Source organism: Nothobranchius furzeri, chromosome 4 (assembly GCF_043380555.1).
Source record: "Nothobranchius furzeri strain GRZ-AD chromosome 4, NfurGRZ-RIMD1, whole genome shotgun sequence".
Lineage (NCBI taxonomy): Eukaryota > Metazoa > Chordata > Actinopteri > Cyprinodontiformes > Nothobranchiidae > Nothobranchius > Nothobranchius furzeri.
In genome coordinates this window covers 49,238,244-49,248,829 of record NC_091744.1, presented here as the reverse complement: position 1 = coordinate 49,248,829, position 10,586 = coordinate 49,238,244, and the positions used below count along the sequence as shown (strand labels likewise).

The window sequence follows — 10,586 nt, the reverse complement described above, 5'->3', positions numbered from 1 at the left end:
AATCTCAATTTATATATTTCCTGTTTTTTTCATGTCCATAAATACTTAAACATGCTTGAAATTAAAACGAGCTTTTAACAGTGAGGTGCTAGTTTAATTCATCACAATAGAGCTAGTTAAACATGCAATGTGATAATTCAATTAATGTAATTTATAAATATCCATTAAAATATCAAAACTGGAATCTATATGAGATATTTGGCAGCACAAAAAAACTTGTCAAACACAATATTTATTATAATAATTGTAGGCAGACAGGAGACAGAGCTGATGGAGGTTCTCAGTCATCGAAGGATGGCTGAAGGCTTTCCAGGAACAGGAGATGTGGTGTTGTCTCTTCTCTCTCTATTCTGCCAGATGAGCTGATAGGTTACAGGTGTGAGGACATCCTCATGCTGTCATAACCAGATGACAGGAGTTATCAGGTGATCAGCCAGGCTAATGAGATGCAGAAAGAAAACAAATTCAGGACAGTGTACTATATGTGGTGTTGCTCACCTTATGTGCTGTTATAGAGTTATTAACGTGTGCCTGCCTCATGTTGTAGAGTCCATATTTTGCTGAGTGTCCTGCAATAATGCAGGTTATTAGTTAATTTACTTTTGATAGCAAAAACAAAATATTTAATGTAAAAGTTGTTTTCCAGGTGAATCAGCTCACACGTCACCACCAAGTGTCACGGGGGCAGAATCAGTAGCCTCCGTCATGATGTAATCACATACTTATTTAATTGTTAATATCTTAAAAATTCTGAAATGTTTTAAATCTTTTTTTTACCTTGAACAGTTCACTGAGCTTGCACTGTCACTGAGGTGGAAGCTGGAATCAACAGCAGACACCTCACACCTTGGTCTTTTCAGGGGGTGCGGCCGCTGCTCTGGGACCTTCTGGAAGATGAATTTTCATCATGGTCCCCGTGGGTCACCAGACAAACTGCGGCTGTGAACTCCATTCTGGCTGGCTATGTAAAAACAAAGAAGCAGCACATTTATAAATGTTTAAAAGAGCATAAAATCACGTGTAACAATAATCTGTAAAACAAATTAAAACTAGAAGGTAATAATAAAATGTTTACATAGAAGATTATTAAAAATAATTCACCTTTGCTACAGGTAAGGCTTCACGTCTGCCTGGACAAGTGCATTCTTGCAGCTAAATCAGTCTGACAGCCAGTGTCTTGGGTAGATTTAGCCTGAAAAAAAAATATAAGCACATTGTTGTTGGGAGTTTATAAAGTCAGATAATATACAAAAGAATCTCCTATATAGGTGCTTTATAACATTCCTAGTGTGTGATCATTATAACGTAAAAGTCAGTCACACATGATGTGGAGAGCCTGAAATGTGACCTCCTGAACAGAATTCCTTACAGAACCGGGTCACGCTGTGCTGGATTTCACGCTGTAATGCTGTCTGTCAACTTGTGCTGTTAGTTAGAGCTACTGTTGCAGAATTGCCGACTGACTAGCTAAAGGAAGTGAACCACGTCTCTCAGACTTTGCATTTAGGTAGGGAATTGTCTTTAGAAGATGTTAAAACGTTTATTTAGCTTACTCACCTCAGACTGGAGCCCGCCGTGGTGGGGGAGCAGAGTCGGTGGGCTGCATCTAAATCGCGGAAGAGCCATGGTGGGCAGCCTCCCTCTTCAAACGGAGACGTGCAGAATCGCGGGTAAAATGCCCACAGAGTCACCGCAACCATACTACACTACACCTACTCACCAATACTAACACGATATGGAGCACTAAACCCGAACTACTTTCCCAATTACACTAACAGCCAAACACTAACTAAACTACAATATCCAACAGCCAAATCTAACACTAAATAAGTATTTATAACACTAAAAGATATGCTAAAGACTAGGATATGCTAATGCTATATGCTAATGCTGAACTACCGCTGACCTCCTACGCTCGCTTGCAAATCCAACTCCCACTCGCCACAGGGCGTGGCCGAGACGCTCGTTGCTTTTATAACTTTGGCACGGAGCTGCTACGTAGTACTCTACTGGTTTACGTAGTACTTTACTCTTTAGCCATTGGCTAAAATTTATTCAAAATGACTCAAATTCTATGTTTTCAGCTGAAGGTGGCGCATTACTGTGGTTTTTAGACAGAATTTTTAATTTTTAAAGAAAATGCACCAAAATGCTAAAATAAACAATTTAAAACACTATTAGACACTCATTTATGCAGTTCATCAGCAAAAAAAAGTTAATTTAGACGTTACCTGCTCTTTAAAGAAAAGCAGCAGGGAATAGTTAAATAAAAACTACAGAGAATTTACATTTTTAAGACAGATCTAATCATTATTAGGCTTAAGTTGAATAAACAAATGCACACTGAAAACACTTCAATGCTATTTTATTAAAAACCCTGTTTTTTTTAAATGTTTTATCCTCATTTGATGCTAAATAAGAAATTCTAAGGTCCAAATAAAATTAGAAAACATCCTGCCGCATTCAACATTTATAATGCATTCTGTTTATATTAATTACCTACATGATAATACTCTGTAGTAATGTGTTGTGTATGTTTAACAAGTTCATTCTGTAGCTTAAAACATACATGAAACCATCTAAAGTTAACATGTAAGTCCTGAAAGCTTCTAGAATAAACAAAATTACTTTACCTGAAAACGGTTGTGAACAAACGCTGCTGATGGACGTGAAGCTGCTCTAGCTCCTTAATATTCCTGCTCGATTTTCGCTAGCTTTAGCATTTTTCTTTTGCGTGTAGCCTCCACCGCGGCTGTGACGGGACCTACGGGCCACCGTAGAGGTGAAGGCTAGACTGTCCGAATTCAGAGCCGCTGGGTTCCGGTCTTAGCGGTCTAGCAAGGACCCGGCCTTGCTAGACCGGCGAGGACCCGTAATCATAAGCATCCTTCCCGTGGATTCGGACACACCCTAGATTTCTCTCACTGACTAAGAAAAAAATCGCTTAAAAACACGAAATAAGGTGTTTGGACCAAAAATGTAGGCAACTAGCAGTGAACTGTGATACTGTTTTTTTTAAACCTCTTTCTCAAGATCACAGTTCAGTGATTTTATTTTACAGACGATACTGTGTGTCTGTAGAATGCTAAGAACCTCGTTCCAACAATATTTGAAACTCAAAATGTGTTTTGGAGTGAATGCGACTGAAACTGTTAACTAATATAAGTCACAAATGTTTAACAAAAACCAAATGTGCACACTTTGTTTACCATTGCCTTGGGAAATTTGAATAAATCACATTTTTGTAAGCCAGCCTCACTTTTTCCTTTTTGCTCATTTATAACATATAGTCTACTCTTGCCAGCTTGAAAAAACAATGGTATTTACTGCTTTTTATAAAGAAATACCATTAATATTATGCATAATTGACTTCAGCCTTTTGGCCTGGCCCTCCACAATATTTTCTGTTTCTCATTTCTCATGTGGCCCCATGGAAAAAATAATTGCCCACCCCTGCTCTACACCCCCACTTGTCCAGATTTAGGCTAACATCAGATTTTAACAATAGGCCCTATCAAATAAAAATGCTTTAAGCCTAGTCTTAAAAGTAGACAAGGTGTCTGCCTCACGGACTAAGGCTGAGAGCTGGTTCCACAGGAGAGGAGCCTGATAACTAAAAGATCTGCCTCCCATCCTAATTTTACATATTCTGGGAACCACCAGTAAACCTGCAGTCTGAGAGCGAAGTGCTCGGTTAGGAACGTATGGAACAATCAGATCACTGATGTATGATGGAGCTTTATATGTGAGAAGAAGGATCTTAAAATCTATTCTGAATTTAACAGGTAGCCAATGTAGGGAAGCTAAGAACTCTAGCTGCAGCATTTTGGACAAGCTGAAGACTTCTAACTACATTCTGTGGACTTCCTGAGAGTAATGAATTACAGTAATCCAGTCTTGATGTAATAAATGCATGAACTAGTTTTTCAGCATCACTCCCGGAAAGTATGCTTCTAATCTTAGCAGTATTCCGAAGGTTGAAAAAGGAAATCTACAAAAAATACAATATAGGTAGACACTGGATCTTTTTTCAGGCTCCTTCTGGGTGTTTAGTTGAGAGCTTCAGGGGAGCCCTACAACCTTTTAGGAGAGGAATAGTTCCCCTTAGCTCTCTTGTAACCCTGTATCCAAGTCCAGATCGGGAAGTAACACCCGATTCCGATCGAGTCTGAAAACACGTGATCAGGACAGATTTTTGATCACGTGTTCAGATCGAGACATCCCAAGAGACAGTCCCTCCTGACATGTCAGACATATCAAATATGCTACATATATGTTTTTTTCTGTTTTTTTGTTGTTGTTGAATCAATCAATGGTAATGTTAGTGGTCAGAGGGGGCAATGGTGCAACATGGTAGCCTCTCCTCTGTCAGACTATCCCCCAGGGCAGCTGTGGCAACAAAGTAGTTTACCATCACTGGCAGTTTGGGAATTTGTGAAAGTATGAATAATGGAAAGCACATTTCCTTGAAAACCGTTGTATAAATCTAATCAGGCATTATTATTATTATTATTAATAGTAGTGATAATGGTAATTAGATTAAGCTGAAGTCTGTCACTTTTGTAGTGGTATAGAACATTTACAGCCAGAGAAACATGTTCACTTGCTGCTCTACTACAAACCAACATCAACTAAGTTTTACCTTTTGTCACATTTCCCAGGCTGACTGTGTGAAACACACCAACAAAGCCACAGTAAATTTTCTTTGTTACAACACCAGTCCAAACAAGCCAGACCACATAAACATGCCAGTTTACAAGCACAGCTTCCACCGTCCACAACACTCCTCATCTGCTCTTTTAACGAGCAAGTAACGTCTAAATTAACTTCTTTTTTTTGCTGATGAACTGTATAAATGAGCATCTAATAGTGTTTTAAATGTGTGTATTCATTATTTTAGCATTTGGGTGCATTTTCTTTAAAAATTAAAAACTCTGCCTAAATACCACAGTATAGCACCACCTTCAGCTTAAAACATAGAATTTGACTCATTTTGAATAAATTTTAGCCAATGGCTAAAGAGTAAGATACTACGTAAACCAGTAGAGTACTACGTAGCAGCTCTTTGTCAAAGTTATAAAAGCAACGAGCGTCTCGGCCACGCCTTGTGACGAGTTGGGAGTTGGATTTGCAAGCGAGTGTAGGAGGTTAGCCGTAGTTCAGCATTAGCATATAGCATTAGCATATCCTAGTCTTTAGCGTAGCCTTTAGTGTTATACATACTTATTTAGTGTAAGCTTGGCTGTTGGATAGTGTAGTTTAGTTAGTGTTTGGCTCTTAGTGTAATTAGGAAAGTAGTTCAGGTTTAGTGCTCCATATCGTGTTAGTATGCTGTGAGAAGGTGTAGTGTAGTATGGTTGCGGTGGCTCTGTGGGGTTGTACTCCTTTCCGCTGGACTTAAAAATTAGGCGCCAGTGGTTGCGTGTCTGGAAAACTTTCAGCTCCCGCCTGGTGCTGTAGTTTGCAACCAGCATTTTACCCGCGATTCTGCACTTCTCCGTTTCAAGAGGGAGGCAATGCCCACCGTGGCTCTTCCGCGATTTAGATGCAGCCCACCGACTCTGCTCCCCCACCATGACAGGCTCCAGTCTGAGGTGAGTAAGCTAAATAGAAGTTTTAACATCTTCTAAAGACAATTCCCTACCTAAATGCAAAGTTTGAGAGACGTGGTTCACTCCATTTAGCTAATATCAGCCTGCACTGCCTTCGGGCAGATTTGTCAAGTTCACAAAATGTGGAACGGGATATAAGGTTAGAATCAGCGGTGAATCGGAACATGTCTCGAAGCCCTGGCCGACAAAATGGTCCACATGACTGTCAGGCTCAGAGAAAATTCGGGTTGCTTTTGTGTCAGTCGGCAATTCTGCAATAGTGACTCTAACTAATGCGGCACTAGCTGACAGACAGCATTACAGCGTGAAATCCAGCACAGCGTGACCCGGTTCCGTGAGGAATTCTGTTCAGGAGGTCGCATTTCAGGCTCTCCGCATCATATGTGACTGACTTTTACGTTACAATAACATCACACACTAGGAATGTTATAAAGCGCCTATATAGGACAGTTTCTTTTGTATATTATCTGACTTTATAAACAACAACAACAATGTGCTTATATATTTTTTTCAGGCTAAATCTACCCAAGACACTGGCTGTCAGACTGATTTAGTAATCTGCAAGAATGCACTTGTCCAGGCTGACGTGGTGTTACCCGTAGCAAAGGTGAATTATTTTTAATAATCTTCTATGTAAACATTTTATTACCTTCTAGTTTTAATTTGTTTTACAGATTGTTACACGTGATTTTATGCTCTTTTAAACGTTTATAAATGTGCTGCTTCTTTGTTTTTATAGAGCTCACAGCCTCAGTGTGTCTGGTGACACAGAGACCATGATGGAAATTCATCTTCCAGAAGGTCCCAGAGCAGCATCCACACCCCCTGAAAAGACCAAGATGTGAGGTGTCTGCTGTCGATTCCAGCTTCCACCTCAGTGATAGTGCAAGTATGTGATTACATCATGACATCATGAAGGAGGCTACTGATTCTGGCCCTGTGACACTTGGTGGTGACGTGTGAGCTGATTCACCTGGTAAATAACTTTTACATTAAATATTTTGTTCTTTGCTATCAAAGGTAAATTAACTAATAACCTGCATTATTGCAGGACACTCAGCAAAATATGGACTCTACACCATGAGGCAGGCACACGTTAATAACTCTATAAGAGCACATAAGGTGAGCAACACCACATATTATTACTGTTATTACTGTACACTGTCCTGGATTTGTTTTCTTTCTGCATCTCATCATTAGCCTGGCTGATCACCTGATAACTCCTGTCATCTGGTTATGACAGCATGAGGATGTCCTCACACACCTGTAACCTATCAGCTCATCTGGCAGAATAGAGAGAGAAGAGACAACGCCACATCTCCTGTTCCTGGAAAGCCTTCAGCCATCCTTCGATGACTGAGAACCTCCATCAGCTCTGTCTCCTGTCTGCCTACAATTATTATAATAAATATTGTGTTTGACAAGTTTTTTGTCCTGCCAAATATCTCATTTTGATCCCAGTTTTGATATTTTAATGGATATTTATAAATTACATTGATTATCACATTTTTGTTGCATGTTTAACTAGCTCTATTGTGATGAATTAAACTAGCACCTCACTGTTAAAAGCTCGTTTTAATTTCAAGCATGTTTAAGTATTTATGGACATGAACAAAAACAGGAAATATATCAATTGAGATTTATTTAATTAATATAACAAATAAGGGGGAAAGAGTCATTGAAAGGCACATTCTTCCGGAAGCTCCTGATCCTGACGACACCAGCAGAGACCAGATGCAGACACCAGAGGATCACCTGCAACCAAGAGCAGCTAGTATCAGTAAATAAATAAATCAGGGCAGTTTAGTGGGCTGAACACATTACAGAATAATTTTCTCATGGGATATTTTCATAACTTTGTGCAGCAGACTGTAGCTTGAGCCCAGAGCTGCTATCCAGCACGTTTCAGTGGATTTTCCTGCTTTAACAGGTTAGGTTAACTGTTACGCAGCTCAGCTATTTGTTGCTGATTAAAACCAGGTGTGTTGAAGCAGATAAATCTCTAAAACATGCTGAATACTAGCTCTCGGGCTGTGGAGCAAAACCCTGCAGCTAATCTGATGCTATGGCTAACGGCTACTTACCATTCAGAGCTGGTTCTGTTGGGTCGGTTCCGGTAATTTCAGGCAACTCACAAGCTCAAAACAATAAGGCTCAGGTCCGCTTGTCTCCTCCAAATAGACTTGGTCCCTTTCTTCTCGAGTGTCTGGGTAAGGAGGGGGAGAAACGTCCTCCACTTCTAATGACTGCTCAGAGTGAAGGGAGCTAGCATCGTCTAGTTAGCCATCGTCTTCGTCACTGCCGCGGCTCCGCCCTCTTGGTCCTCCAGGCAATGCCTACTAATGTTGCAGTTTTTAAAATTGATACTTTGGTGGAGTAAGACTCTGAGGGGGACATTACTACTTCTTTAAAGTTGTCCCCTGCAGCTCTCCACCATCAGCATGCCTCCATCTGCTGAGCTTTGGCTGCTTCATTACCAACCTGCTGCTGCCATATTTGAAAGGTTAAAAGAACGCAAGTGTAACTGGGGTGTTTCTTAAACTGGACTCCTTTAAGTTCCACTCTAGTGCTTTTAATTGGCTGTCATATTTTATTGACCTTAAACATCCCTAACCCTTTTGCCACCATGGTCCTCGCAAGCTCATTAGGTCTGAGAAGAGAAGCCATAAAACCCTTAAAGGGAAGCAGCGGTTTGAGTCACTTCTGTCAAATGCAGCTTGCTTCATGTTAAACATGTTAAGGCTTTACTTGCCTTTTATTGTACAACTTATTTGTAACCAATGGTATTTTTTTAAAGTACTATGAAAATTGCAAATAAAATTCACCATCTAATACAGAAGACATTGTCCTTATGATTGGCTAAAGCTCATTCACACAGCTGAGTATGACTGATCTGTTTCAAAAACCTGCTGAAGTTACTCAGTGAGCATGATGTAGGACTAACAGAGCAGCTATGACAGTATCAGTTAGAAGAATGTTGGCTGTTTGATGGGCTGTGGTCGAGTACAGCCAGGGTTATGCTTTCAGATTGTTTAAACAATACTTAGGACTATCTGAAGTGGGTTTTTGTGTATAAAGGTTATAAACGATTATCAAATATGTTGTGAGATAGCTCTTTGAATGACCTCAATTTGGAGAAATAGAGATTAGGTCTGTTCAGACTGATAAGCTAACAGCTATCTGAGCACAACCAAGACCAAAAGTGCTTACTGCCACATTAAAACAACTCGCATTTGTGGTAATTTCAATGCATTTGTTTAAATTTGAAGCTGTGAACAAAACACACTTTAATATTAAACTATGAAAGTGAGAAGCTACATGTGAAACTCTTGAGTTTGGGGTGTTCATCTCTGACCTTTTCTGAATCACAGCATTTGTTGTCCCTTTATGGAAACAGCGCAGCAGCCAGCTCTCACCGGAGATCTAAAAGGGCTGCAGTCCTCATTACGGTCCACAAAACATCTGTTTACTGATCAGAACTTTTCACTCAGCTATGTGTCCAATACTCTTTTCCTCTCCTTTGTTATTTTATATGTGGGCTTTTAAACAGATGTGCTTCTCTCCGTCATTTAGCTAACTTCCTCTCTCAGTGGCAATAAAAACCCCTCATTATCCCTGTGGTCTGTTGTTGCTCCAGACAGCAGGATCAATGCAAGGTCAGCCTGGCTCTTGTTTGCATCTAAGAGACAGTTTCTGTAAAAGCTTTATGTAGATTTTCCACAGATAGAGACTGACTGATTAGTAATTATATGCTGAGTTGTTTTGATGTTGATTTCAAAGGTTTTCAAGTGCTGAGCAAATTGAAAATAATAATAAAAGAAAGAAAACGGAGGTTTTAATAAACAAAGGGCTGTAGAAAGTTGAAAAGCTAAAACAATGGAGGCATTTAAAACTAAGATTGCCTTGCTTACTTTGTTTTAGTTTCCCAGAGCACAGACCTGCACAAAGTATTACAATCATTGCACGTGAGTTAGAGGATCAGTACTTGAAGACGGATTATCTGCAGAGATTAGTGTTTTCATTTCAACAGACGTTTTAAAACCAGCAGAAAATTCTACTAAAGTATTTTAAGCACAAATATTTGTGAAGGCTCTCTAAGGACCCTCAAACACCAGCTCGTGAGTTTAAAAAAGAGTAACAAAAAAGTACAATGATTATAAGGTGCATTTCAAATGTTGTTCATGACTTCAGAGGAAAACTATGAGGGTAGCTCGTGGTTTTCTGACTAGATTTAACTTAGTGACCGAAGATTAAAACCACACACAAAATACAAGAAAACAACATTGGATGACCTCATGTTTGACCGTCCGTCCGTCCATCCGTCCGTCCGTCCGTCCGTCCATCCGTCCGTCCGTCCGTCCGTCCATCCATCCATCCATCCATCCATCCATCCTTTAGACCAGGGATTCCCTAAGTGTGGTGCGCATGAGCTGCCGCTAGGGGGTGTGCAAGGTGAAAAGTGTAATGGCTGCGGAGCTCAGAGAAGTCTGTCATATGTAACCTTAAGCGTAGGCTGAAACTCATTTGTGGGTGAGCCTAAGAAAAAGTAATTGGGCCCAATAAATGCAATTGAAAACAAGTATATTTTGCTTTTGTGTGTGTGTGTGTGTCTGTGTCCTCCGCATGTGCCCTAGCTTCATAATAATAATGCGCTCCAAGCTTCAGCATTCTGGCCAGCGCACGCTGTTTATAGCAAGATATGTTCCGTATTTGATCATTTTTAATGATGTTGGAGGAATCTGAAGGTGAGTCATTCTGGCAGATTGTAATTAACACCGTCTCATGCAGGTGTTCTGACATTGTAAACCTCACACACAGAACATTGTGGATGTAACTAAATAAATCAGGAAATGATTCCCATCTGAGCATTTTAGCATTATTATATTATTATATTAGCACACTGACTGTGGGACAGCATTCTAAACGTGTCGGGCTATTAACAGCGCGCTGAAGATCTGAAGTTCAGAGTGCGTC

At 40.0% G+C, this 10,586-nt stretch overlaps 2 long non-coding RNA genes across 3 annotated transcripts; one reads left to right on the top strand and one right to left on the bottom strand.

Annotated features, from left to right (window-relative positions):
- Positions 1-213: 213 nt before the first annotated feature.
- LOC129157104 (uncharacterized) lies at positions 214-2,146 on the bottom strand. Of its 2 annotated transcripts, XR_011520299.1 has the most exons (4): positions 1,558-2,146; positions 1,102-1,192; positions 778-961; positions 214-438 (listed from the first exon to the last, which is right to left on the bottom strand). It is a non-coding gene; the product is annotated as an uncharacterized lncRNA (long non-coding RNA). The 2 variants fall into 2 exon arrangements; XR_008560468.2 differs by having other exon boundaries at positions 778-1,192.
- Positions 2,147-6,121: 3,975 nt separating this feature from the next.
- Positions 6,122-7,095, top strand: LOC129157091 (uncharacterized). Its single transcript, XR_011520400.1, has 3 exons — positions 6,122-6,588; positions 6,664-6,734; positions 6,813-7,095. It is a non-coding gene; the product is annotated as an uncharacterized lncRNA (long non-coding RNA).
- The last annotated feature ends 3,491 nt before the right edge of the window (positions 7,096-10,586 follow it).